The sequence below is a fragment of the Lichenostomus cassidix genome, chromosome 2 (genome assembly GCF_008360975.1).
Source record: "Lichenostomus cassidix isolate B80296 chromosome 2, HeHo_3.0, whole genome shotgun sequence".
Taxonomy (NCBI): domain Eukaryota; kingdom Metazoa; phylum Chordata; class Aves; order Passeriformes; family Meliphagidae; genus Lichenostomus; species Lichenostomus cassidix.
The window spans coordinates 31,166,451-31,193,402 of record NC_139482.1 but is presented as its reverse complement, the minus strand read 5'-3'; the positions used below and the strand labels follow the sequence as shown (position 1 = coordinate 31,193,402).

General features: G+C 36.6%; 3 long non-coding RNA genes across 3 annotated transcripts; all 3 read right to left on the bottom strand.

Annotated features, from left to right (window-relative positions):
* Window positions 1-756: 756 nt before the first annotated feature.
* On the bottom strand, window positions 757-14,397 carry LOC146441066 (uncharacterized). The gene is made up of 4 exons (XR_014849774.1): window positions 14,164-14,397; window positions 8,236-8,370; window positions 6,357-6,592; window positions 757-872 (listed from the first exon to the last, which is right to left on the bottom strand). It is a non-coding gene; the product is annotated as an uncharacterized LOC146441066 (long non-coding RNA).
* Window positions 14,398-15,913: 1,516 nt separating this feature from the next.
* Window positions 15,914-20,192, bottom strand: LOC146441065 (uncharacterized). The gene is made up of 3 exons (XR_014849775.1): window positions 20,071-20,192; window positions 17,109-19,446; window positions 15,914-16,036 (listed from the first exon to the last, which is right to left on the bottom strand). It is a non-coding gene; the product is annotated as an uncharacterized LOC146441065 (long non-coding RNA).
* Window positions 20,193-20,363: 171 nt separating this feature from the next.
* On the bottom strand, window positions 20,364-26,269 carry LOC146441064 (uncharacterized). The gene is made up of 3 exons (XR_014849777.1): window positions 25,857-26,269; window positions 22,543-22,650; window positions 20,364-20,444 (listed from the first exon to the last, which is right to left on the bottom strand). It is a non-coding gene; the product is annotated as an uncharacterized LOC146441064 (long non-coding RNA).
* Between the last annotated feature and the right edge of the window lie 683 nt (window positions 26,270-26,952).

The following is a 26,952-nucleotide window of genomic DNA, read 5'->3' as shown; positions in this document are numbered from 1 at the left end:
TTAGCCCAATGGGGTTTAAGCTCCTAACTAGAGCTATGGCATGATAGTACATATATCTAGAAACAAAATAGTCTCCTCTGGTTCCCCATGTCTTTTTGCCCAAAAGGAACTATTTGCTTCTTTCTTTTTCTGCCTTTAAAGCATAGGAAACAACACTGTTTTGAAATTACAAAATATTTTCCCTGATAGGCAGTTCACTGATAAATTATGTGCCCCTCAGTATAGTGGTTCCTTTCTTACAGGCTGTCAGCAAATTTTTTACCAGTCTGGTTGCAAAAATAAATATAATATTTTAAAAAATATTTCAAGATGGACTTCAGCTGTCCAGATGTGCATTTTTTCTTCTGTCCTATCCCTAGACCCCCACATTCAGAATTCAGATTCACTATTTGTCAAAACGTGGATGAAGCTTCATTGCTACATTCTACACCTGTGCAGTCATGAGGATATTGCTTGAAATTAGTGAAATCACACCAAAGCAAACATAACATTAAGTCAAAGAGAGATTCTCATTTGCCCTCAAATCAATGCACTTATGCATCATAAGCCTTAGCAATTTGTCTCCTCAATAGGCAATGCTCTCCTAACCAAGTTAGACCCAAAGCTCAAATTGGATGGCTTGACTTGGCCTCTCTAAAATCTCCCCCTACAAGTACCTGGAAGAAAAATAATCTCTTTAAGGTTCAATGAAAACACAGATCATTTGTCATTGGAAAAGATCTTTCAAGAAATTTGTTGGTTTAATCACCTGATGCCAACAAGTCATTAATCAGCACAAGAAAGCGTTCATCTGGAACTTGGGCATCTGTCAGCAAAAACACTGTGGGCATGTTCTTGGCACCAGTCTTGATGTACAAACTGGCAAGATCTACCTGTAAGGAAAGGAGGCAATCACTCATATTCTGATAAAATGTTGATACACAAAAAGTGTGAATTACATGTTAGTGGTGGCAACACATCGCTGACTTCTCCTTACTTTTTTCAGTTTATTTACATATCACTAATTTGCTGTATAACATCCACATTTCCATAACAGGGAAATACAGTTTGCCTTTTTTTTTCCATATCAGACACTGAAGTTTTGACATGACCTAGTGGTAAAGATTGAAGAAATCTCCCCATGAATGTACTCAAAAGGGACTTTGCCATGAAAGTTCTCATCAGGAATAGCTATTACCTCACCAAAAATATGTAGGAATTGCATTGAAGAGTCAGATCCATTTTAAATTCTGTTGTTTCTGAAAGATGTTTTCTTTTTTTCTTTAGTGAATTTATTTAGGAAAGCTTTCACAGCTGCAAGAAAACCCCAACAAACCTGAAGTGTGCACTGTTGCACTGTTATTTTGGCTGTGGCCCAGAGGGAGATGTGGTGTGGAACCATTGTGCCAGCAGTGGTACAAACATGGAATGTTTTTTGGCTTGGGCTTCCAAGAAGAAAGAAAACAACCCACAGCAGTTACATTTGAGTGTGATCACATTTGAAATGCAGGATAAGGTCAATGCTGGCTGTTTTGAACAAGTTGTCACAGAAAGTAGCAAACCAAATCTTCAGGCTTGTTAACAGAGGCTTAGAAGTGTTCCTGCTTGGAAACAGCAGGGAGGGAATGGTCACTTAAGCCCACATCTTACACTGCACCTCATTTGACCAGGGAAGGAGGGCACAAGAAGTTAGACACCATAAAGACTCTGAAGAATATGCTTCATTTTTCAAAGCAGAACAGCATCTATCTCCCTCTGAAAACCAGAGGCTGAGAAAGCCTTGGGCTACACACATTGTGATGGGTTGCCATGGACCAAGGCCAACAGAAGGGCTTTCTGGGGACTTGCATTCACCAAATCTGGCCACAGTCAGATTCAGCCACATCTGACATTCAGAAATATTGCTTGTTGTCCACATAGAGTGAAGATGAAAATGATCCCTCCTTTGCTGTTTGCTCACATAGGGCTCAGCCTAGCAAGGTCTTTAAATCTGATAAAAGCATCTCACTTATATTTCTAATCTTTGCATATGGACAGATTAAATGACTAAATGACTCACATGCAACAAGGACAAAATTTTTTCTTATGTTCACTCACTTCAACTTTACAGCCCTAAACCAATACATGCTCAATGACACACAGAAATTTGTAATAAACTGCTAATGATAAATACCAGAATTCCAAGCACACTTTTGTAGGATGTGAGGTAGTTGCCTTGGAAGAAGTGGAGAAACTACTAAAATTATGTGAAGCATATAAGCAGACACTAAAATGTATTTTGACCAGTTTTCAGAAATAAAGAAAACAAGAGGTACAGCAGAAAGCCACAGGAACCAGAGGAGTTGTTACCGTAAATTCCACTGTTTTGCCTGTGATTTTATCGAGCCTGTGCAACAACAAAACACATTCTTGAAGCAGTGAACTCAACAGACTCAAATAATATCTATTAGTTTACCCTAAGGCCCTGGTTTCTTCTGTGTAATTTGGAAAACCTCCAGGGAGCAGATGTATCCTGCCAGTCCAGACAAGCTGTGTTTACCACTCACTCCAATCAGAAGTTCATAACCCCTAGAAGCTTATAGGATAGGACTGATTCAGCACCTGATGACAAAACACTAATAAAGCAACAGCAACAAAGTAATTTCAATAACCTTCTTAGTGAATTTTCTCAATTTTTTTATTGCACCAAGCCTGTTTTTTTCCCTCCCCCCTCTTTCCATTTTTTTTGGTCTGTTTTTGAGATAATGTTCTCCTGACACTTAAAGGTACATTATCTTCACATCAGCATTTGCTATTGGTTGCACTATTTGAGCAAGTGGAAAGAAAAGTGCTTTTCCTTTATCAAATATTGAAGGTCTGTCAGCAACCAGAGCTGTCTGGTTGCTTTACATTCTTCACATTGAATTTCCCCAAAGCATCACACCAGGATTCTGATGGGCCCTGACTGAACTCAGAACAGAGACTGAGTGAACTTGAAGGGAGACTGACTGATCTGTATAACCACATGAGAATTTCAGGTCTGCTAGTTTGCACCACAAAGGCTGAAGCATAATGCATCACTTAATGACAAATTTGCATCAAACTTCAATTTACTCGTGGAATATCTCTCCCGGACTAATTGAAGTGTGCTGTTATTTGCTGATCATGGAATACCATAGGAGGAATGAAGCCAGATGAGAACTTGCCCCAAAATAGAAAAGATCTAATTGCTAAAATTTTGAAATTTATGTATTGAGGTAATTCCTCCCACAGAAAACTATGTTTGAGACATTGAAAGAAATCTTTTGTACTTTATGTTCTAATAATTTACATAACATCTAAAAATTATTTTGAAAATTTCATTTTTTAAAATCAGATCCAGATTCTAATGGATGAAAGACCAGAGCTTAGAGACAGTTTATTGGACCTTTTGCTTAATTTTTCTTACATGTATCAATGAAATATCGCCTCATTCTCTTTATATCTCATGCCACTGAAAAAAAATCATTGAAAAAAGCCTTGAAAAAAATTGATGAGAACCTTCTTAAATGAACAGATAAAACCTTCTTAAATGAACAGATAATGTGTCTAATCTGGTTGCATCTAATAAAGAACTAAAAACCTCTCCAACCAAAACATTACTGGAAACTAATTCTCTTTGACTTCACTGTAGACCTTTGTCAGCCTTATTAATGATTTCACATCAATAAAAATCCCCATAAAAGGTGCAGAAAAAATGTACAGGATTTAATTTCACAATCACTTCTCCAGGACTGCCACATTGGGAGCCTAAGACACCCTGCCACTTTGTTTGCCAAACTGAGATACCACTCTTGGTCACATGACTTCAGAGAGAAGATAATGGCTCACCAACATTTTCAAGCAAAACTAGCGATATCTGAGAAGGCTTCTGTCTGCAGGTCTGATAATTATCACATCAACCTCTAAATCAGCCTAAAAAAAATCTACAGTCCCTATGAAAGGCCCATATGATTATCTTTGAAATTTAAGCATTTCTTTAATCCTCTTGGAGTGAAACTTCTACAATAGACTGCTTTGTCAAGAGTGACTACTCTTTCATAGCTCCTGTTTGATAATGTGCAAAGTGAAAAATGATGACACTGAAATCCTAGTCCAACTCATTAAGGAGAAAAGTTTGTGTATTAAAACCATTAGACACTGCAAATAATACAAACTGCTTCAACAAAACTAATCTCTGTCAGCAGGGGCCTCTTCTCTTTCTGGAAATCACTGATATTACAAATGACCAGAACAATGGTATTTGTTGAAGAAAGATTACAAATAATGATAAGGAGCAACAATGAAGTCTGTGCCTCACTTACTCAGCAAAATCTTAATCTTCTGAAAACTGGCTGATTTTCTTTAGTGAAGGTAAACAAATGTAGTACATCAGATTTTAGAAACAGAAGTTGAGATTTGGAGCCATGATGGGTACTAAGATATTGCCTGACATGACAAAAACAAATTATGTTAAACTGAGGTAAGGTAAGCATACATGTGATAAAAAGGTATGGATAAATAAAATATATCTATGATGACACTTAGACGTCTTGGCTGCATTAGATTTTAAAAAGTACAAAGAGGGGCAGTAAAGCAATGCCAGATCTGCCATGCCGTGGCATTATTTAGTATATGTTTAAGGTATTGTCCTTGCTTTGGACTAATCTAATTTTAAAAGCATTTTACCTTTCTTGGAAACAAAAGGTAAATATTGCTTTTCTTATAAAGGCCTCATACATCATCAACTAATTAAAAGATAAGGCAAACTCTCTACAGCACTAGAGATTATCTTTCCAGCCTCATAAAATAAGTGATGTTAATTTCTGTGGAGTGCAAAAACAGTTAATCTCTGCTTAAACAAACAAAATTGAGGTTATTTTTACCACTGGACCACAATCTTCTCTTCCATAAGGCCACCAACAAAGTCTGTTTATCAGCCCTATTGCCTCAATGTGCTCTGCATAAACCTTCCATTAAGAGTGTTATGAGTCTGCAGTGCAAGAACCTCTCAACAGCGGAAAGCAATGACTTCATGCAAGCATTGGTAACATCATGATGAATTCCATGTTCCCTTTGTAGATGTTCCAGCCACACCCACTGCATGGCACCCTCAGACAGGGCTGGGCTCTCAGGAGCAGGCATGTCATTGTAGCTCTCTGAGAACTCAAGAAGCTGCCAACTGCTACATACAGTTCCAGTAAATAAGACCTATCACTACTCAGTTTTTAACTTGCTGGCATGAGGCAAAATACTTGTCCATCATAATTTTTAAAATGGAAATTAGTCTTTGCTTTCCACTAGTTTATCCCCATAGACACGTGCCAATTCATGATCCAGGGATAATGAATATCATTTGGTTGCTGTAAACACTTCGGTGTAGCAAAAAAAATGCCTTAAAGATAACAAAATATTTTCTTTGGTAATGTTGTTCTCTGGCATCAAAATAGGATGTCTTAAGGAAGACTAACTGATATATTCTGCAAAGACATCTGTTATACTGAGTATATATCCAATAGACACTATCTTCGAACCTATATATTCTTTAACATGTACCAGAATGTCTCTAAATTAACAAGTTCTCCAGCCAGTTGAACGTGCAAAATACAATTAAAACAAGTCTCTGCTCTCCACTGACTGACACGACACACTTGGGTGGGTCATTATGGCTTGAGATTCCAGTGCAGTACAGGACACACAGGAGCATCAGCATCACCAGGATCTTCCATGGTCACTAGCCCTGTTTTTCAATACTTCTCAAGAAAACTGGACAGTGGTCATCATGACAAAATTATCACTTTCTCAACTGTCACCTCAAACTTCCTTCTTTCATTACTTCCACACATGGAAGTATTTAAAAGATAGATCAGATGTAGTACTTAGGTAAATGGTTTAGTGGTGGACCTAGCAGTGGTAGACTAATAGCTGGTGTCATTGATCTTAGAGGCCTTTTGATACCTAAATGATTTTGTGATTTTATGATTATTGATTCAGAGCTTCTTCAATCTCTGGTTTGTTCTACCTAGTCTTCAAAAAATAGTTTTTCTCCTTTGAAATGTTGACCACCTCTTCTCAAAAAACATACAAACAAACAAACAAGTAATCATAGCAAACTTTGCAAGCCATTGCTCTATTTCCACTAAATATATTTTCTTCCTCAGCTTTCTATTCATCTAATCTACCTGACCATGGTCACTTTAGGGCATGGACTATCGTCTACTCTGTACAAAAAGCATCTGTTCTTCATCAGTCCACAATCCCATGTCCATCATTAGATAATAAAGAACAGGAATAATAGTGTGTAACTATTAGTTAATGTATTTATAATAGTTAATATTATTATTACTACTATAATAATAACATTAGCCCATGATACAGACCTGAAAGCCATTGGAGAGGTCTCTCATATTAAGGATGTACTGGAACTTCATATCGGTGGGAAGTTTTGAATCCCTGCCTGCTGAAGACATGTGTCTGCTTGTACCATGGCTCGAATATCCTTGATTGTTGATGGAGTAAAAGCTTGTTGCTGGAAGTGGAAGCAAACTGTCTTTCTATAGATGGCAATCAAGGAATCTGAAGAAAGGAAGTTGAAGGCAAATACTGCAAAATGACTCTGAAAATAAAAAGAGAAAATGAGATGAAGATTCTCTAGCATCAGACAGCAGATAAGAGTTGATGAAGTGTTGAATGACAGTACAGCCTGGTGAACATACAGCTACTTGTGTGTCACAGAAAATACTTCATTTCTAGCCTCATCCTTGATGCAGTTCCACAGCAGTTGCATGGCTGGTTATGAGCCCCAAGGGCACATCTGACAGGTGAATGACCACATGAGACTGCAATTGCTATGAAATCCAGGGGACTCTCAATGTCATAATAAATCTAGTGTGTCTTTTTCTGTTTAGCTATAAGAACAGCAAGATTTTCAAACTGTACTAAATTTCAAACACTATGTTTTCAACTATTCACTTTCATCTCCTACCTATTGTAGTGGAAAGCTAAATAGTAATTATTTCATGTATTAAATACAGGATTGCTATAGTATGACACTTCAAACCCTACCTGGAGTTTAGACTTGATAATGAAGCTGCCAGCAGCTGTATTCACATAGGCAACATACTGAAAATTATTAATTTCTTTAATAGTTAGCTTCTGCCTATAATAATTGAGAAAGAAAATGTAGCTTGATTAATATTAGTGACAAAACACTGAAACACTGTACATTTACAGGCTTAACCTAAGTTGAAGGATCAACTTTTCTGTCCTGCGGGAAATCTGGGACACAAATGTCCATGGAACTATCAAATTAGGATTGACATTTTAAAATTAGGAATAATCCCACAATTTCTATCACATAATATTTTGCTCACAACTTGCTCAAAATACATTTTCACAAAAGTTTCTGATGATAAAGGTTTTTTGTACTGAAACTGGCTCCAAACACATTTGGATGAGTAAAGCATGATCAAAGTAAGTACAAATCAGTTTGAAAATGCACACTGTCATCACAGATAAGAGCAAAATGAGCTGATCTCAATAAGAAGAAAACCAGTAAAGATCATCATAGAGTATGAGGTGGCACGGTCCTTTTTTTGCAGCACTATGCAATAGATACTCTTTCTGGCTCTCCAGATGACACAGCTCCTGATGAATTTAATGGAGGTCACCTTAAAAAGTAAAAATTAAAAAAAAAGAAAAAAAAAAAAAAGAAAAAGAAAGAAAGAAAGCAGCCTCTGAATTGCTGGCAATTTGTGTTCTTGTCCAAATGGGAATAGAATCTTGTTTCTTTAGAAATTAGTATACATCTGAACTAGGACAAGCAGGTCTTTAAAAGAAATACTGTAAAAGGAAAACTCATGAATAATGCAGCTATTCCCTGCTCAAATCAACGAATCCTTCCTTCCCAGAACTTCATAGAATAATGCATCCTCTTTCTTTCCATGTGTTTGCAATGAATTTTACTCTATTTTAGAATTATCAAGTAGTTATATTAAATCCCTGAATTGCATGGTCATCATTTTTCCTGATTTGAACTGCTTTCTGAAATGGAAATGTTTAAATTTTGGCTTGTTTTTTAAAAGAACTCAGAACCATTCAAAAGAAAGAACCATCAATCCTTTTAAGCACTGGGGAATTTGAGATCTGAACTCTGAAATCTTTGTGAAATAAAAAGTTTCCTGTCTCAAAAGGAACATAGTTTTGGGAAGGAAACAGAAAAGCATTGAGATGTTAACTTTGCATGTCACTGAATTATACCTGACTGATTTCTCCAAGCCAGAGATGTTTCAGATTTAAGCAGTCACTTCCTTTGTTTTTCCTCTTTACATCTTGTTTCTTAAGAAGATATTCAGATGATGTCCGGTGTCATTCCTTCATGGGATGAATTGTGACCTAATGAAAAAACGTATACAACTCATGTGCATTAAAAGATGCAAGAAGAGTACAGATCATTCACAATGTTTTCTTTGTAAGTCACATATTTTCTTAATGTCATATAAGATGACATGCTTGTATATGAACAAGAATATATATGATTTATGACAACAATAAAGTTATTGCATAGAGTATTGGCCTGTCTGCAACAGCATGAACTAAAACTCTGATTAGTTGATTTTAAACTGGAAACTTTATATTTACACAGGTTCTGGCGAAAGGATACTAATACATCTTAACTACCAAAAAATTAAATTGCCACTTGGGAAGTGAGAAGGGAACTCCTGTTGTCACCTATTCTAGGTGGCACTGATTTGTCACGGAATTGTACTAGATGATCGGACAAGATGATCTGCAGAGGTCCCTTCCAACCCTAACAGTTCTGAGATTCTGTGATTCTGTGATTACCTGAATTGTCCAAATCAACAGACCTATCCTTCAGTGGCCATCTTCTATGGTTTTATTCTCATGCCAGAGAAAGACTTCATTTCAATCATAATCATAAAGTTTCTATGGATTTTGTCTGCTGTCTTCACAGATGAAAATACTAGAGGGTGTTGTTAGAAGCTAAACATCTGTGAAGCTGCAGTTCAGGGAATCAGTTTCTGTATCTCAGCCATCCCTGCTCTCAATACTCAATCAGTGGGGCCAATATCCAGCAGCTCCATCAAAAGCAGCTGAAGGATACTTTCCTTCCAAGACTCTCCATTGCCACTTCACCCCCTTCACTTTCTGCTTCTCTTTTCTACAATGGTTTATAACCTGCTAGGAGCAAATGCTTTTCTCTTTAATCAATTAATATTGAAGCTTTCTGGTTTTTCCAGTGGTTTAGGGTTGCCATCATGGATCACAACACAAAAGTTATAACATTAAGTAAGAAGTAAATGCTCAGCAATGTCCATAATCAATGTGCTGCCAGATCAATGCATGAGGCTGAACCCTTCCATATTTACCCACTTCAAGCATATTCAAATCAACAATAAAATAGATAAGTTTCTCAGTCTTTTACTGCAGTATAGGTATGACCAGGTTCTTTCTCCAGTTTTTTTCCAAACATCCCTGAAATGTAACATAAGTACATAAAAATTATTATCATATGAAGCAACACTGAAATGAAACAAAATCAAGAATTCAAAATCATGCTGGCTAAAATTTATGAAATATTTCATCACCTAGAAGTTAGGGTTTTCTTAACTATCAAAGTCCTTAGTAATCAGTGAAAATCACTCATTTGAGAATACATCACCCTGGGATTCTGAATTCCAGAAAAGTCTTGTTGATGTAGTTGATTGACTACTTCACAGCTTTTGAAAATCTCACAGCATATCCATCTGCATCCTTTGAAACTGAAATGCTTTGAGTGTGAAATCCCCAGGTATCCTGACACTCAGAAAATTAATCAGTGAGTAGACTATTTCTCCTTCCCCTGGGAAGGATTAAACAAGAACTTTATCAAAATACATAAAGTGCAAAAAATATGAATGATAGATATAATTTAATCAGGACATTTAATCAGGAATCTAATGCAACATCATCTCCCAGACTAAGGAATATTAAGGTGGTTGTATTAAATTTCAGCCTATTCCCCCAAATGAGGTGCTTACATGATGCTGAATGCAGACCATCAGATAAAAAATTTACTACAACAGTGAACAAATTAACTCAAAGCCCCTTATGTTTTCATCAGAACTGTAAAATATGGAGAGAAAAACTTTGGATTTCTACAATTTTTATCCAACTGCACTGCTTTCCTTAGACATGTAAGGGAAAAAATAACTACAGAAAGCTGCAAAGTCACGTTGAAAGCACAGAAGAAAACAAGTTATTAGGCATTATTATAATGCTGAACTCCGGTATGATGTGATCCTCAAATTTTGCCACATAGCAAAGTATTTCACAGATACGTAAGAAAGGATTTATCATCCACGGAAGTTTGATTTCTAATTGCACTCTTTCTATTTTGTGCATGGAAACAAGAACCTGCAGAAATCACTAGGAATTTATTAAAGCAGGACTGGAAAATTAGCAGTCTTCCTTCCTAGGTCATATATTTTTGTTGCTCAAATTATCCCAGAAATTATTTTGCACAAAATAAAACCACAGTAACAGGTGGACTTCAAGGAAAACTTCAGTATATCACAGTGACTGGGGCTCTCATCTTCAATGAGCAGCCTAAATTCTTTCTGTCTCAGAACTGGGATTTGAACCAAAGGGGGTTATGAAGCATTTAGGGAATACAGTGGTTAAAATCCTTACAGCAGAGCAGAGAATTTAATGCAGACTCAATACTGTTCGGCAAGAGAAAAAAGATTTCTCAGAAGTTTTGTACATCTAATCCAGATTTTTTTTTTGTCCAGTCAATAATGTAAGGAGTTTGGGATATACCTGCTATTGATTTTGAGATAATGAAAGCCACAATTTAATAAGACTATAAAATTTGTCAATAAGAAAGGCCTGTATGAAAGAAAACAAAAAGATTCTCACTTCCGTAAGTAGAATAGGAAAAAATGCAGACTACAGACTTTTTAAAAATTGTATTGCACTGTGTGTTAAAGTACTTTGGGTTAGGCAAAAAAAAAAAGAGTGAAATGTAAATATATGGTTTTGAGCTTGTCTTGCTTTTTTAAAAACTGGGCAACTTGTTCACGAGAGCTTGTAGGAAACAGAAACTGCACTTGTACAGGGACAGCTGTATGCTGGATGTCACAGCACTGCCACAGTCCTGACTCACAGCAGACTTATTAGTTCCTTGGGCAAAGCAGAATAAACAAATACTTCACTACAAGCAGTTTCCAGTAGGACTGCAGAAGTATTGTGTTGTCATCTTAGATTTTTCAGTGAAATGAATCATCGGCAGATCTCAACAACGATCATGACTGGCCAACTCAACAAAGGTAACAAATACTTCCAAAGACATTTCTGTCTAGTGACAGTCAGCTGAAAGGATGGTTACTGACTGCAGATGTAAAACAAGCAGATAAAGAGTGAAGGTGGCCTGGAGGACAAGACAGAAACAGAGAACCTCAACATATTTGCAACTGGATGAGCATAAATTCTGGGGAAAAAAGCTGTGACTGCACTTACTCTGCTTTCTACCAAAGAAGGGGAAAAACTTTTTGCAGAAACTATGCACATATGAAATTTTTAAAGTCTCTTAATTACATATAAGACAATTTTGTTCTTTTAGCTCAGCGTGTACCCATCATTTTAAAACCCAAATTAGGAATCCTCCCTCTCTATCCTTAAACTTATCTAAATTTTAAACTATAAAATCTATAAATTATGTCCACAATTATAATCTATAAACACTTACACATTCTTGTTGTCTGTGGCAGTGTTCCAGACTTCAGTATTATTGAGGACTGCAGAATTAATGCACCAGTATAAGTTTACATCAGAACGTGCCTCCATCAAACAATGTTCTGAAATTTTCTGCTGTTCTAGAGGCAGAGCGGGTGAGTCATATGCCTTGGGGGAATGCTAAATAAAACCCTACACTACATGCTAATCTCACCCACTCTAGCACATACCTCAAAAAAAGTTTGTGTGGCTACAGATGAGATGAGAACTGACAGAAAATACTGCAGACTGAAAGTGATATGATCTGTAAGAAAAATCTTTTAACCTCTGAACTATGGAAAGAACATAGCTCACTGTATTTTAACAAGTTGAAGATCTTAAGATCTTTTTTATGAACTAAGATTTAATTTAAATTGCTCATTTGTGCAATTTACTGTGAATGACATTTTCCATTATGAAAACAATCCACAATTTGACTGTTCCAAATAATTTCTTGAAGTGATAGCTTAAGACACATGAAGGCATTCCAGTGCATCACTTGAATACATTTTCCAGGAAGAAATATTGGTACACACAAACAGAAAAAACCCGTAAGAGGCAGTAATTTTGATCTATACATGACAGTACAAAATCATTCCACCACAGTTCACCGAGACAATGTTATAAACACAATGGAAAGGGAACACAATACACTTGTTTATGGATTGCCATGTGGTTCTTCACCTGCTGTGATTAGCAGAGGGGCTTGGTAGCAGAGAATTTAATACGGGGAACTTGGCTGAAGAGCACAGGACAAAAGGAAGAGCCACAGACAACCACATGAGTCCATTTCTTTGTTCATGTCTTAATTTTTCTTAGAAGGAGCAGTGGATATTTTACAATACTGACTTAAAATGGGAAGGAATACTACTAAAATTTCACAGCAAATTCTTACAGGTTCATAAACTCTGAAATTTTATGCCACAAGACTGTTAGTGGGTGTGATACACTTGGAGAGCAAGCCCCTTTGATGTTGACTTCAACTCTTTGGTTTATTTAAGAAGTTTTCTGCAAGAAGAGCACACAACATTTGCAGCCCAGGAGCTCCTTTAATCAGCTTCTCTTTGCAATGGAAAGTGTTATGCTTTTGTACTCTAGAGCCATGGCCATGGTTGCTACTGGAAGGACAGTCATTAGCTGAAAAATCGCTCTCTGATCAGAGGATATCTGAAAGCATTTTAAGGCTGATTCCCCATTAAAGGAGCTATGATAGTTTAAAACAGCTCATGGCCTCACTCTGATGCTCAGCAGATTTCTTTTCTCCTAGTCTTTCCATTCATTTTGAGGGGCAAAAAGGCGATTAAATTCTGTTAATGCAGGATTCTATGTTAACGTGATTTTGGAAACACTTCAAAGAATAAACTAAGGTATAAAGAAGGCAAAATGGTCTTTGCTTATCTGATCTGAATACAGAAGAAATGAACATAAGACATGAAAAACAGGGCAAAAACTTATTCAATTAAGATTTGTGGATTTATATCTATTTCTTTAAACCTGGTGAAAATCTAATCCATTAACAGCAATGTAGATTGGCTAGAAAATTAGACAACTAATTGCAAAAGCAGTTAAATTATGCATCATGCACACTTAAAGCTTCTAAAGATTTTGTCTGAAGACTTCTAAAATTGTAGAATTTTTTTAAAACTGAAATGTTTTTGGTATCTTCTCCCAGAGATCTGAGAGGAAAAGCCAGTGTATTAACCTATTTCTCTAGTGCTTTTCATAGCATGTAAAGCTGTACAACAGACGGCACTTTTTTTTTTTCTCTATAGTTGTTTCCTGTTCAAGTTACAGGAAGGATAAAAGAAGAGATGACAAAGAGGGCATAGCCTCTGACGACTGGACTGTCCCTTGATTGTGTTCTTCATGAAGAGCAAAACAGACAGCTTTTATGGGCCAATTTTACTTAGACTGTCTGACTCCTCTTGGTCCAAAATCCACCACCAGTATAACATTTTTGGCCAACATACAGCCCTCTCCATTTGTGCATTATATTAACATTTCCTTTCATCTGCATCCATCTCACCTATGGAGCCTCCAAACTCCACCAGACAGGGATTGACCTCCTTGGGTGTTGCATGGTACCTAGTGAAAGTCAACTCAACTCCTGACTGTCCTCTTTGGTACATCTACAGGCAGCATGCAGAGACACCCACGCTACTCAAAGCTGGCTCAAGGCTTCTTCTGAACAGAGGTAAAGCAAAATTTTCTTGTCCACAATCAGAGAGCAACTTGTGGAGCACAGTGTCAGTTCCATTCTGCATCAATCTGTTTCTTCCTCCTCCTTTCCCCTCCCCTGCCACAACTTTCAAAGTTTTCCAGTTTGCAAAGCAATGAACTCTGCCAAGGCCCAGACAAGAACTTTAGCCAATTGATGTGATAAGACTGTAATAACGGTGGAATATTTTTTACCTTTGCTGTTAAGAGAAGACAAGTTTCTTGGATCTGTATGGGACTTACTCTGGAGCACTGCTGATGTTGTGTGGCAGTTGAATGAATTGTTGTTCAGGAGGTAGTCTTCAGAGAGACCATCAAGCCTATTGCCTATAAACACTGTTTTTCCTACTCCAGCACTTCCAAAAAGCAAGACTGTTTTGCTTTTTATTATGAGTTAGTCAATAAAGTATTTTAGATGCACAGTCTAAAATGTGTAGCTGTATTTTAGATGTACAGCCTAAAATTGAAAAAGATCCCTGTCAATCACTTGCACATCACAATTTACTTTTAAAAGCAAACTGTAATTTCTGTCTCTCTCTCTGGCTAGGACTAAATTCTAAAAAGTGTTGAAAGAGGATTCACCATCCTTTCATTCTCAAACAATTACTACAAGAAATTTTTTTACTGGATTACTTTTTACACAGTATTTCTACTTGGAAATTTTTATTCAACTTTTTCTAATAGAAGGCTTTGAAATCTGGTTGTGGCTGAAATGCATTTGCTCCACCTCAGCCTTTACAGAACATCAGTCTCCCTATAATTGTTAGGGAAGCAAAGACTGGTGCAAGATGTGGTTGGTTTAATGTCTCAATTATTTTAATTTAAGTTTTGGCCTGCCTTTCACCATACCTAAAACCACTGGATGAACAGTTGGCAATAAATAGCTTTGCTTACTGTGAGTACCTAAAAGCTTCCTTGCCTGATGAATCTTTCTTTCCCAAGCTCTTCAATTGCCTGATAAATTTTTCTTTTCCAAGCTCTGTATTTTCCTATCAAATATTAACTCTCAAAGAAAACAGGAGAGTTGATAATGGATAATATCTTTTGATCGTCAGCTCCAAATTTCTGTGTCCATAGACTTGTAATCTCTCCAGTAAAATTCCTACTCATCTAAGCATTAAAAAGATGTTCAATACAAGTTAATGCAACCAAAACGCTATGAAACCCTTGAAAATATCCTACTCAGAACATATTGAAAAAAGTGCAAATATAACCAAACCTTCAAACTGAGACAATTACAACTACCAGCTCATGTTTTCCATTTCTCCACTGACAAGTATATATCATACTATCACAACTTCTACAATTTGTTTTCCACAAATATAAGTTGTTGTAAGTTGTTCAAGAGCATAGTGGAAAAAAGATGACTGCAACCCCATTTCCCATCCCCCTGTGTTAATGAGGAAAAAAGGCAAAGAAAATTGGGAGTGAAGTTGAACTAGGAAGGAGGGAAGACTGGAAGGAAGGGATTTTTAAGTTTTAGGGTTTTTTTTCCCATTACCCTACTTTAATTTGATTGACAATAAATAAAATTAATTTCCCCAAATTGAGTCTGCTGTGCCCACAACAGTGTGCTGAGTATTTGATCTCCCTGTCCTTATCTTGACCCAGGAGTCTTTCATAATATTTTCCTCTCCACTGTCTAGCTGAGGAGGGGGAGTGATAGTGGCTTGGTGGGTGCCTGGTGTTCAGCCAGGGTCAGCCCTTCACACTACTGCTCTGATTAAGCAGCACACATAAGAGAGGAAAACAAAACACTTAACTGATGGCAAAGCTCTCTGAAATGCCTATTTGAGAATGTATGTCACCACCAAATAAATAATACATTAGCAGAATGAAAATTAGAAGGAAGGCTTTATATAAATAATGGCATTTGTTCCAATTAATGTTCAAGCTGGATGTTAAAAATGCCAACTCTAATATCATCAGATACTCCCAGATTCCTCCTCAGGTCCTGGATGTTCAGGTGAAGAATACCAGCTCTGGATATTGTAGCTGGAGCAGCAGCTCTTAAATGTGTACTTCAAACAGCAGCTACATTGACAGAGTCATAGACACGTGTTCATTGCTTGGAAGGGTCAGAATCAAGAAATCATCAGTAAACTTTTCATCAAAAGAAAGCTAAGATACACTGCTTAACAAGAATGTGATGAGGGCAATCATGTTTATCAAAGCCCCACAGAGAGCCTAGGATTATCTGCAACACAATGCATATGCTATTTCTTGAAAAATGCTAAACAAACTCTGTTTGAACATGCCTAGAGTTTTTTACCAGAAACACAGAGGATGAAAATTCAAATTTACTTGACTTTGCACGAGTTTTTTTGTGTTTAATTAATTTAAAAGTTGACTAACCTACTTCACCACTGTGTGATCTCCTGAAGGCAGATAAAAGCAGAGGAGGGAAAATGGCTCTCAAGGTCAATGGAAATAGTCAGAAAATTATTCAGAGCAGGGCCTAAACTTAAGTGCTCCAAAATGTCTGTTGAAAAAGCTACTTCCTGTTCCTTAGATAAAGTTATGTTTTGTGGCTCACACTGAGAGTCACCTAGCTGAGTAACCAGAGGGTTACTAGAGTTTAAGTTTCTAAGACAGAAAACTCCAATCACTTTCCAAAGGTTATATTCAGATTTAGATTTGGATTTCATTACATTACAGCATTTCAGAGAGCCCCACAAAATTGGTTTAGCTGTATAATTAATAAGAAGGAAAGAAGGAGTCTGTATCCCACCATGCTTAAACTGACTGATTTAGATTTCCTATGCTAGCCTTCCATGGTATAGTGCTGCAAGGACTTCAATAATGGAATCTTAAATCTATTTTCCTGAGAGATTTTCGAAATACCAGTTTCAATAATCTAATCACTGATAACTTGAATTATATCAGCTCACACTCTAGGAGGCACAATCACCCTTACAGTATTCATAGGCTACTGTAAGTCTTTTTGTTATGCCAAATAAGCAAGACAAAGCATTAATTAGGCACTAAAATACTGCTTAGCAATAGTGGAAAAAAAAAAGTTAAAAGAATAAAAGAAAAAAGGAATGCACACTGCAAAACCATCTCCAGAAAAATAGAGGAAGAGGAAAATGGGAAAATAGTAGAGGGGAAGCCACTGTAATTATTTCTCAATGGCTCACCTTGTTAAGATCCATAACAGTGTTGAGGGACTCAGTCTACACAGGATCTAAATCCCTATTCAGACCTCTTTGGGCCCTCCTGGGTTATTTTGGCTTGTCCTCTCAGAGAAGATGACAGGAGACCTGCAAATTATATTTCAATAGAACTTTCTCACTTAAGTGCTTAAACAATAACACTGCACTGCAATTAAAACTTCAGAAGATGACATCACTGAAACAAGAAGCTTTTGTGGCATCAAAGCCATGTTTTCCTCCTTTGCTTGTTTATTAGATGGTTATTTAAAATAACAAAAAAAAATCCAGTGAACGCTCAAGACAGCAAAATGACTTCATTTTATGTAATAATTACCTATTTCTGTTTTGATTACAGGAGAGTCTGTCATTAGTCTTAGTGATATGGGTGAGATAAGGGAGGTACCATGGGTCTGGGGAGAAAATAATTGGCCCTTTAGGGCAGCTGGAGAATCATTGTTCAAGCTAATAGTTTCTGTCTCCCAGAATCCTGCCCTGCTTTCCAGCCTTTCCAGAACCACCAGCGCTCTCAAAACTCAGAAAAAGGAAAGCATTCTATCTCTTACACGTTCTCTGTATTTGGGTATTGTCCATTTTGGAAGGAGAATGACATGTTCAGGAACAGGTCCTAGTAAGAACACATGTGTGTCTTGCCATCCTTCCATTCTTGGGTTTCCTGGTGTATAAAACCACACAGCTCATCAGCTGTCAGAACTTTTGGATTAAGTTTATTCCAAAAGGCCATTTCTTTTGTGTTCACATACATGAGAACAACCACTTTCAGAACCTGAAGAGAAGGAGCATGATGTATGTTACTGACACCATTTTCATATTGTAGGAATTTTTTACTTTTCAGATCTCTGACTGTGAATCTCCAAACTCAGCCAACAGTTCACATTGATTTACTCTCGCCTCTGTGCCAGTTTAGTCCCAAATTTCCATTAAGCCTAAGGACAGGAAAGAAGACTCCCATTCTGAAATAGCTGTATTCTGCATTCAATTCTAATAGAAAGTGTTAAATGGAGAAGAAAATCTATGCAGCTGCCAACATTTAGTAGCAGAAATAGGGAAGCATTATGTATTAGAATTATTTGTCTAGTGTTTTGGCAATAAATTCCATGATGTCTGTCTATAAACCTAATTAAAACATCGTGCTTCTCCTTCCAGAACAAAGTATTACTTAGTCGATCTGTCAAATTGAATGCTCATTACTTCATGCCATGATTAACTATCCTTTGGGACATGCAAACAACACATAAAATGCAGAATTTCCCTGCAACATTTGACCTTTCTGTTGCACATCCTGTGTCTGACTGATTGGCCCAAGCAGTGTGTTATTACCCTGCAGCCTAAGGCAAAGGCAATATGAAGAAAGTTTTCTGCAAGAACCATGGCAATTATTTTTACAATGTGAGAAAGAAAACATGCTGTATAGGCAGACAGGTACCTTACACTATCCATTCCCTGCAATTCCAGCAACAAACACAGAGTGACACAGTGCTGGTTGCTCCTCCAGCAGAACACCCTACCACACAGAAGGGACACACAGTGAGCACCTTTCCTGTCCTGTTCTAGTTCTTATCACAGAGACACAATTATTCATAAACATTTTCTCCCCCTCTACATTCTTCTTCCCTTTAATAGGAAAAAATAAGCTTGTACCTTCTTGGCAGATTTACCTCAATGAAGCTGGTGTTGCATCAAGCAATGCTGCCTTCCAGAAAATAAGAGAATTAGTGCAAAGTAATGAAAGCAGGTACCTCATCTAGTGAGAGCAAATCCTATCCTGCCAGATAGCCCCACAGTCCAGCAGGACTGTGAAAACCCCGGAATACAGATCAGTTATCACAATTTTGCTATTGCTCTAGCAGAGTGAATTCCAAAATCAGTTGTACAGCTGTAATCCAGAAAAATATGAAGTCAATCTCCCGAAGTAATACATTGCTTCCAAAGAAATAGTTGTATGATATGAGTCACAGAATGGAAAGAGTTTGTCTGCTTGTGGATTGCTGCGTTAGTGCAGAGTATCCACCCTGATTTTCCAAAGTCTAACAGGAACAAGTTCATAATCCTCAGTGTCTGTCTTCTGATTTACCCAAGTAGCAGGAAACAAAATACTCTATAGAAGGCTGATTCTAAAGCTCATAATACCCCAAGGCATACCTTATTGTCTTTCACCCTTCTGTTGGGATAATGGAACAAGGTAGACAACAACACAAAACTCTATAAATCTTCAGGTCAGTCACATTCAACCAGCTTGGTTATTTCCAACATATGCTAATAAAGGTAAGGAGTGTGCTATCACATACAGCTGATGTGGATGTTCCTTGAAAATAGGTGGGAATACATACATTTTTAATTTGGTCTCTGTACTAACCAGTGTTTCCATGCTTCATTTTTCTACCCTTTCTGTAATTAAACTAAATTAGTGTTTAAATTTAGTTATGGGCAACTAGTTCTTGTGAGTATACAAGCATGTATACATGTACATACATGTACATTATTGTGTAGTTCACACCATGATTTATATTATACATAAATGCCAGAGCACACAAAAGTCATATGTAGCCATGCACATTCCAAATCCAAGTCTTCTTATTTATATGTTTTTGTTCCCTTCCTCTTCTTACCTCACTATAAATAGCTGACCAACAATGAATTTGGAACCAAGTAAAATTTCTTGTTACTGCACACAAACAAATGTTTTTGTCACTAGATTGTCACTGTACACAGCTTTTCTGAGCACGATACATTTCCTTATGGGCATATTTATCCTACTGAGGAGCATTACTGTCATGATGAAATGCCTTTGAAATGCTGAGTCATCAAGAGACATTTTATCAACACTGTAATATACTCAAAAATAATATTCATGTCTAATACAACTCATTGGCAATTATTTTGATCAAAAATCTTAAGGGGAGTAATTAACGACGTTGAATTCTTTTACTTTGAGAATAAAGTTCTCTTCTGGCTGCAAGTACAGCTCCAGGGTAGATCATTTAACCATCTGTTCCAACTGTAGGTTCCTCGTCCTTCGAGCATCCAGAGCTGGAAACAGGTCACTGATCAGGCCTGTGAAAATTGGGATATCATCTGTCACTATTTTATGCAAATTGAGGCTCACATAAGCACATGGAAAAGGATGGTAAACACTATATCACAAGAGCATTAAATGCTTTTTTTTTTTTAGGATTCTGTTTTTATTCAAAGGCAGAACATCAGAAACAGATTTTACCTGATCCTGTTCTTACCTCCTTGTTTCAGGGACCCAGCAAGCACCAAAACTGACTTGACAGTATGAAGTCCCCAGTGATGTTAGCCCTACAAAAACATCTTAACTAGTCATCTTAGCACATGAAATAAAACTAAGTGGTCATGTTTATGAAGAAAAAAATCATTTTACACACAGAGTAAAATGAGATATTTTTATTCACTTGTAGTCTTGCAGTTGCTTTAGGCCAGTATTAGATGTTGACTAAAAAAAAAATACAAGGGTGAAATTTACATATATTTGTATATCTATTTAATTTTCAGTATTTCACCATTTTGTTCCCTATTCTTAACTGACTATTATCTGGTTAGAATTTAAAAACATATGCTGCAGCCACACCTAGTGTGGTTCAACCTGCTAGTATTATCACTGCAAAAGAAAAAAAAAAGGGAACAAACAACTACCCACCCACCTCACCCCGAAAAAAAACCCAAAGCAAAAACAAAACTGGAAGTAAATTCACTACTTAAAAATATACCATTTTAAGCTAACACATTCCTCTACCCTCTTCCGTGACAGTGGTAACTCTATAAGTGTGAACCAGATGCACTAAATACATCACAAAGAATAAAAAAATCAGGAGTAATTTCCAAATTCAGGATAGTTCATGATCAGTAAGAAACAAAAATTTTCTGAGGTAATAAAGGTGCCAATTATCTGCACTGAAAATGAGTCTCCACATTTTAGAAACAGTACATCTAGGCAAAGAAGTTAAACAGAGTTGATAATGAAACCAGGAAATCTAGGAATATACTGTCATTAATGAGATTTAAGTTAGATTTAGACAAGGGTTTTTTTCCCCCCAAAATGTTTCTTGTTTTGCTGTCTGAAAGGGTGTTAAAAAGCAGGACATGCATCTTAAAAGCAGGCCGGTGTGTGGGTTGTACAAGGACTTTATTTGCCTTGGCACGACAGGGCCAGAAGTCCCTTCCTTCACTGAAAGTCCTGATAACCTTGTTCTGCAGCAGTTTCCATAGACTAGGATCCTAGTGCCCTAAAGGTATATTTAAAGTTCTAAAAGCCTAACACTGGAGCAATACTCTCAGAACTCCCTGAATTGCTGGATATTTTATTCAACAGTCCAGAATTTTTTCTCAGAGCCATTTGATTTCTCCCATTTCCATTAAAAGCAAACCAAATGAGATTTCAAAAGTAAGGAAACAAGAACATTCCAGATTTTGCTTCAAATATTAATGTTAATACTATTATTGTTACTCTGATTAATACTGAAGTGGAAAACAATGGTATAAATTACTTTTCTCAATTCAGAAAGTGCCTCAGGGACATAGTAATTATTAGACTCAAGGAATCCTCATTCTGGTGAAGTAAACTATATTAATTATCTTTAGATATGCATGGTTTAATTTCTCTATCTCTAGAAAATTGCAAGAATGTGTCAGGAAATCTTCAGGATATTTAGAGATAATTTTAAAATTACGCAGGCATGACAACAAAGCTGTTTTTATTTCATAATTGCCCTGTCTACAATCTGAGTTTATGGTTTAAGATTCAAGCGTTCTCCCAGTTCTTATTCCACTGATAAAACTAAATATTAGGAATGTTGTGTGAAAAATTAGACATTTGGAAATTATTAAAACAGCATACATATGGGGAAGAAATCATACAACTTCTAGCTTTTACATTTTTAAGATAATATTTCTGAATATGAATTCTTTCTAGTATAATAATTACATTATTAAGAAACGCTTTCTCTCTCCCTTTTTTCAAAGAGTTGTCCACTGTATTTACTGGGGAAAGTTTAAAGAAATGTTCATTCAGTTACAATATGCTATCTGTTTTCAAAATTATTCCTGCTCTGTCATTCTCCTCCAAAAGATAGTTATTTATATGGATGTTATACAGCAGCACAATGTAGTCACTTATACAGGTATGAAGAAGTGATATACAAGTATTTAATGCAAAACTAACACATTACAAACATCCTTAAGTAAGAGGAAGGACACTTTCTCCCAAATTAGTGTCTGACAATTTGTGAAGGATGGACATGTGATTTAAAGTGTCTTTAAAATACAAGATAATATACATAAATCCCTCCTGTTATACCATATTCAGCTGCACTGGTATGGAGTGTGTGTGTTGATGGAGTGTGTGTATTGCATCAAAGCCAAAAGCCCAAAGAACCCTCACCTGGTTACAAGGTGGTTCCTGGCTACCAGACATGCATCAATAAACACTTCTGCAGCCAACATCATTTCAGAGATCATTTCAATGTCAGGGACAACCATGGCACAGGTTCTAGGGAAGAAAAAAAAAACCATAATCCAAATACACAGATTAGTTTTTAAACATGGGAAGGATAAGTCAGTTAGATCAAATGTCTGATGCATGCAAACATTTTTAAAAACAGAGCTCAAGAGAGTCCCAATTAAGAGTGTCAATCAAAGCTGACAAGGACTCTAGTTCAAAGCGAAATGAGCTAATTAGGCACTGGTGATTGTTAGAATTCCATAGCATTGCTGCACAAAAGAGGCATCTGAGAAACACAGACAGGTACTGCCCAAACTCAGAGGAGGCACAGGCTGCAGGGGTGTCACTCGCCCCTGAGCACTGGAGGCACAGCCAGCAGCTCTGCAGGGCCTGCAAGTCAAGCTCAACACAACCACTGCTAAAAATGTCATCATTTTTAAAGCACTTCGATTTTTTTTTTTGAGAGCTTTAATGCTTTTATATGAAGGATGGGTTGTCTTTAGAGGTTTCACTGTTTCTTTTCTAAATGTAACTGCTCAAAATTTTAGAACAAAACCACAGATATTTTAATGATACAAATGAGAAAAATCTCATTAAATCTCATTTTTAAAATGACATAAAGTAATAATGCTATTGCTAAACAATTTTCTCATTAAAAATCATTACTTGAGTTACATACTAGCTAAGAAGAGATCTTGAATTTTCTGTTCAGGCCAACTACAAACCAGCAAATTTGTCCCTCACAGCATTTTCTTACTACTAAAAAACCAAACACTTCTTTTGTTCCGCATTCAGAAATATGTTGCTGAACTAAATGACCAGTTTTAATTTTGTCATATTAATGACAAAATGAATGGGGAACCTGAGGTTCTTATGTCGTTCTGTCTGACCTACACATCCAGGGATCACAATAATAAATATTCCAACTGTGGATTTAATATAATGTTTTCCCAAGAAATACAGCTCTGTTAAAAGAAAGATAGCACAAAGTGTTAAAAGAAAGATACTACTTACAAAAAAATGAAAAATTACTAGACCATAGCAAGCAGAGGTATTTCACTGGCAGGCATCACCTTTTAGTAATCTGTCTGGCACTGCACTTGGAAGGAAAAGACTGGACGGTCAGAACCAAAAAGAGTGCATGGGGCTGAAGCATATCTGTAGGAAGAATCATCTTCTGAAACGTGTAGAATAAAGGAGACCACTAGGGATGCAGTGGGTTTGAAAAGGCCTGGAGACAGCACTGATTAAAAGGAAAAAAAAGAAAAAGCAGAGGAAGGTGAGCATAGGACAGTGGAAAAACAAGGCATGTCTCAAAAGCACTGGAAAGTCCTGGAACCACTGGGACTTCTTGCAAAGTTCAATCCCTCCAAACTTCTCAATCATAGGATGCCATGATCTTACATGGTGGGACTTGAACAGGTTTCAATGGCAAAACTTTAATTGTAATCCTGTAGGAGCAGGACTTTAGTCACATTTATTGCTATATTTTGAAGAGAAGGTTATTTTCAGGTAGTATATTACATAAGTGATTTTGTGTTACGATCTACTCCTTCATTTACAAAGAGTTTCAGAGAAACTTTGGAGGAAGATATTACTGGTGCAGTATTTATAGCCTGCAGAGGACAAAGAAACACTCCTAACATACACACTTCTACTTTTTGTTCTTAATTGTATTGTGGATAGTCTTTTATTGTACTGCCACCACTCACTAGTCTGCTGCCAAGAGATGAGTGAATTCGTCAAAACATTCCCAAGGTCCAGCCTTGACCAAACTTTTACAGATATTCCCTACAGAATTTAAATTTAGAATATAAATCCCTAAAATTGAAAGTGAAATATTTAATATCTTTTAAAAACAGTTTCCAATGTAATTAATATGAAAAAGAAGCTAAATAACAAATTTCTGTACTGCTTAGTAGAACATCTCACCTTGTCCTCCGTAACATAAGAGAAGTGATTGCATTGCAATGAACTTCTACATCAGGACCTTTTTTACAAATCTCATATTTCATGGGTGATTTAGTCCAAGTCCATTTTCTCATTATAATTTAATGTCCTAAACCACAAATGTATCTCTTCCATGTGTATGTAAAATCATGGTGTGCTACTACTTGGAAAGTGCTTATTTTGGGAAAGAAAACTAACCACATGAACATTTTTTAGCAAGAAGGAATATCCTATCACTGATCAAATAGGACAGGAAACAGGAGGCTGCAGTTGCTGCTTTACCTATTTTGAAAACTTGGGTCCCAGAATTGGCCTCCAGCTGAGGGTTGTAAGCATTAAGCCAGCCAGGATACCGGGATGTATCTTTTTGGATCACTTATTTTAACAATAAGTTCCATATTGGAGTCAAGACATTTCCATAAAAAAGTTTCACTCTATGTGGTGTGAAAAAAAATACCAGTTTGGACTTTAACAAATGAAAAAACCCACTTTGCTGAAAACTCCTGATTAACCTTGGCAAAGATCCACTCATATTCCCCTTCAGACTAGACAATGAATATATGCATTATGCAAAAAAATCAGTTATTATAAATGTAATGGCCATTAAAATCATACAATTTCTTAGGTATGCACATCTATATGCACACACATGCGCAAAGATATTGTGTCTTAATAACCTTATGATATACATATGAGATAGAAAATAACCCTGAACTTCTAAGGAACGTTTAACTTTACATTTACTGAAACAGATAAAGTAGGACTGCTGTTATTTGTAGCAGTCATTACTTGTCAGTCAAAGGTGCAATAATTTCCCAAGGGGTATTTCCCAAGTACTCATAAAAGCACTGAAGCTGAGCATCACAAATATTGGCAAAACAGTGTTTCTGGACAATATCCTCTCTATGGCATAACTGTGACAGCCAAGCAAAAGCTCTGGAACTGGAGATCCAAGAGCCATCAGAGAGTCATGATGCCAGGTATGAGAGATTCAGGTGGTGGAAATGCCACTCATCACAAAGCTCCAGCTGTCATCTGCAGGTCTCACACCTCATTCTTAGCCACTTCTGACTAATAACCACTACAGCCTATTATAAAGATTAGAAGCACCTCGAGGCATTTGTGTTTTTATACAGATGCAAGTGTAATAGAAGATAATTTTAATAGAGCTATTACAGCAGAACACATTGTCACTTACTAAGCTGAGACCTCTCTCTACAAACAATGCAGCCTTTGCATGGGAGCTGACATTATTTTGACCACAATGAGTTTCTTTTTACTCCTCAAGCTTTGTTTCTTCTTACCTTAATGACACCTTAAAAGTCCATTTTATTTCTGAAGCTCAGGAGGTCAGAGGAAAAATGAGAATTCTTTCCTCTTTCAATCCCAATCCAGTGAAACATTTTGCTCATTCAAACCAACAGAGTGTGCCACCACCTTAGTTTTACCTGAACAAAAGTTACACATAGAGTGAGCACTTTGATTTAAATAAACATTCAAAACTTCAATTGTATGCACTTACAAGAAGTCACCACAGGAGAGGAGTGACTTGCTCTGGAGATGCACATGTATGCCTCTGAAAGGAGAGCAAAACACACTGTGATTTACTGAAGGCAGAATAAACTGTAAATGCAAAATATCACGGATTCAAATATGCACCTTCTGAGCTTGAAGGCTTGCTAATACATCTCTGGCATGAATATCTTTGGTACAAATGACCATGATTTTTTTCACGATTACCCAAGGAAAGTTCTCCAAGCAGCATGGCAATAAAGAGCATTTAGCTCAGTGACTGGAAAATATTTAGGTTACCTTCTAAAACCAGATGGCTTCCAGTACCATCTACTGTTATTAATACTAGAAATTAATTCTTCCTACATCATGAACTAAATCACCATCAAAACTGGCTTGTATGTACAAATTTGCTGATAATAAACAGGAGATGCCAGAAGATATCCAGGTTTAAAAAGAAATTTGAACCATCTCCAAAACAACGACAATCCAGGTGAACGCAAATGCTGCAGATGGTCAGCTAGGCAGGGTAGGAGGAATGGATGGATAAGATGATGTACATGAAATGGAACAGAAAATTCTGTGGTTATAATCTCCATAGAGATATGCACCAAAAATTGTCTAATTTTTGGAGTCTCTCCAAAAATTATACTAATTGTATGAGAACATTTATTGGCAAGCTAAAAATAGTCCTTAGGAAAGATCAGAGACTTACATTTTAAAAATAGACAGAGCAATAAAAATAGACAAAGCAAATGAAAGGGATCATTACAAAATATAATATAAATAGCTATACAGAGTTAAGTAGTAGGAAGTAGCTATGGAATTATTAAGGTTTCATATTAATAGTGGGGAAAACCCCAATCTCAGCTACTGCATGTAGTTCTA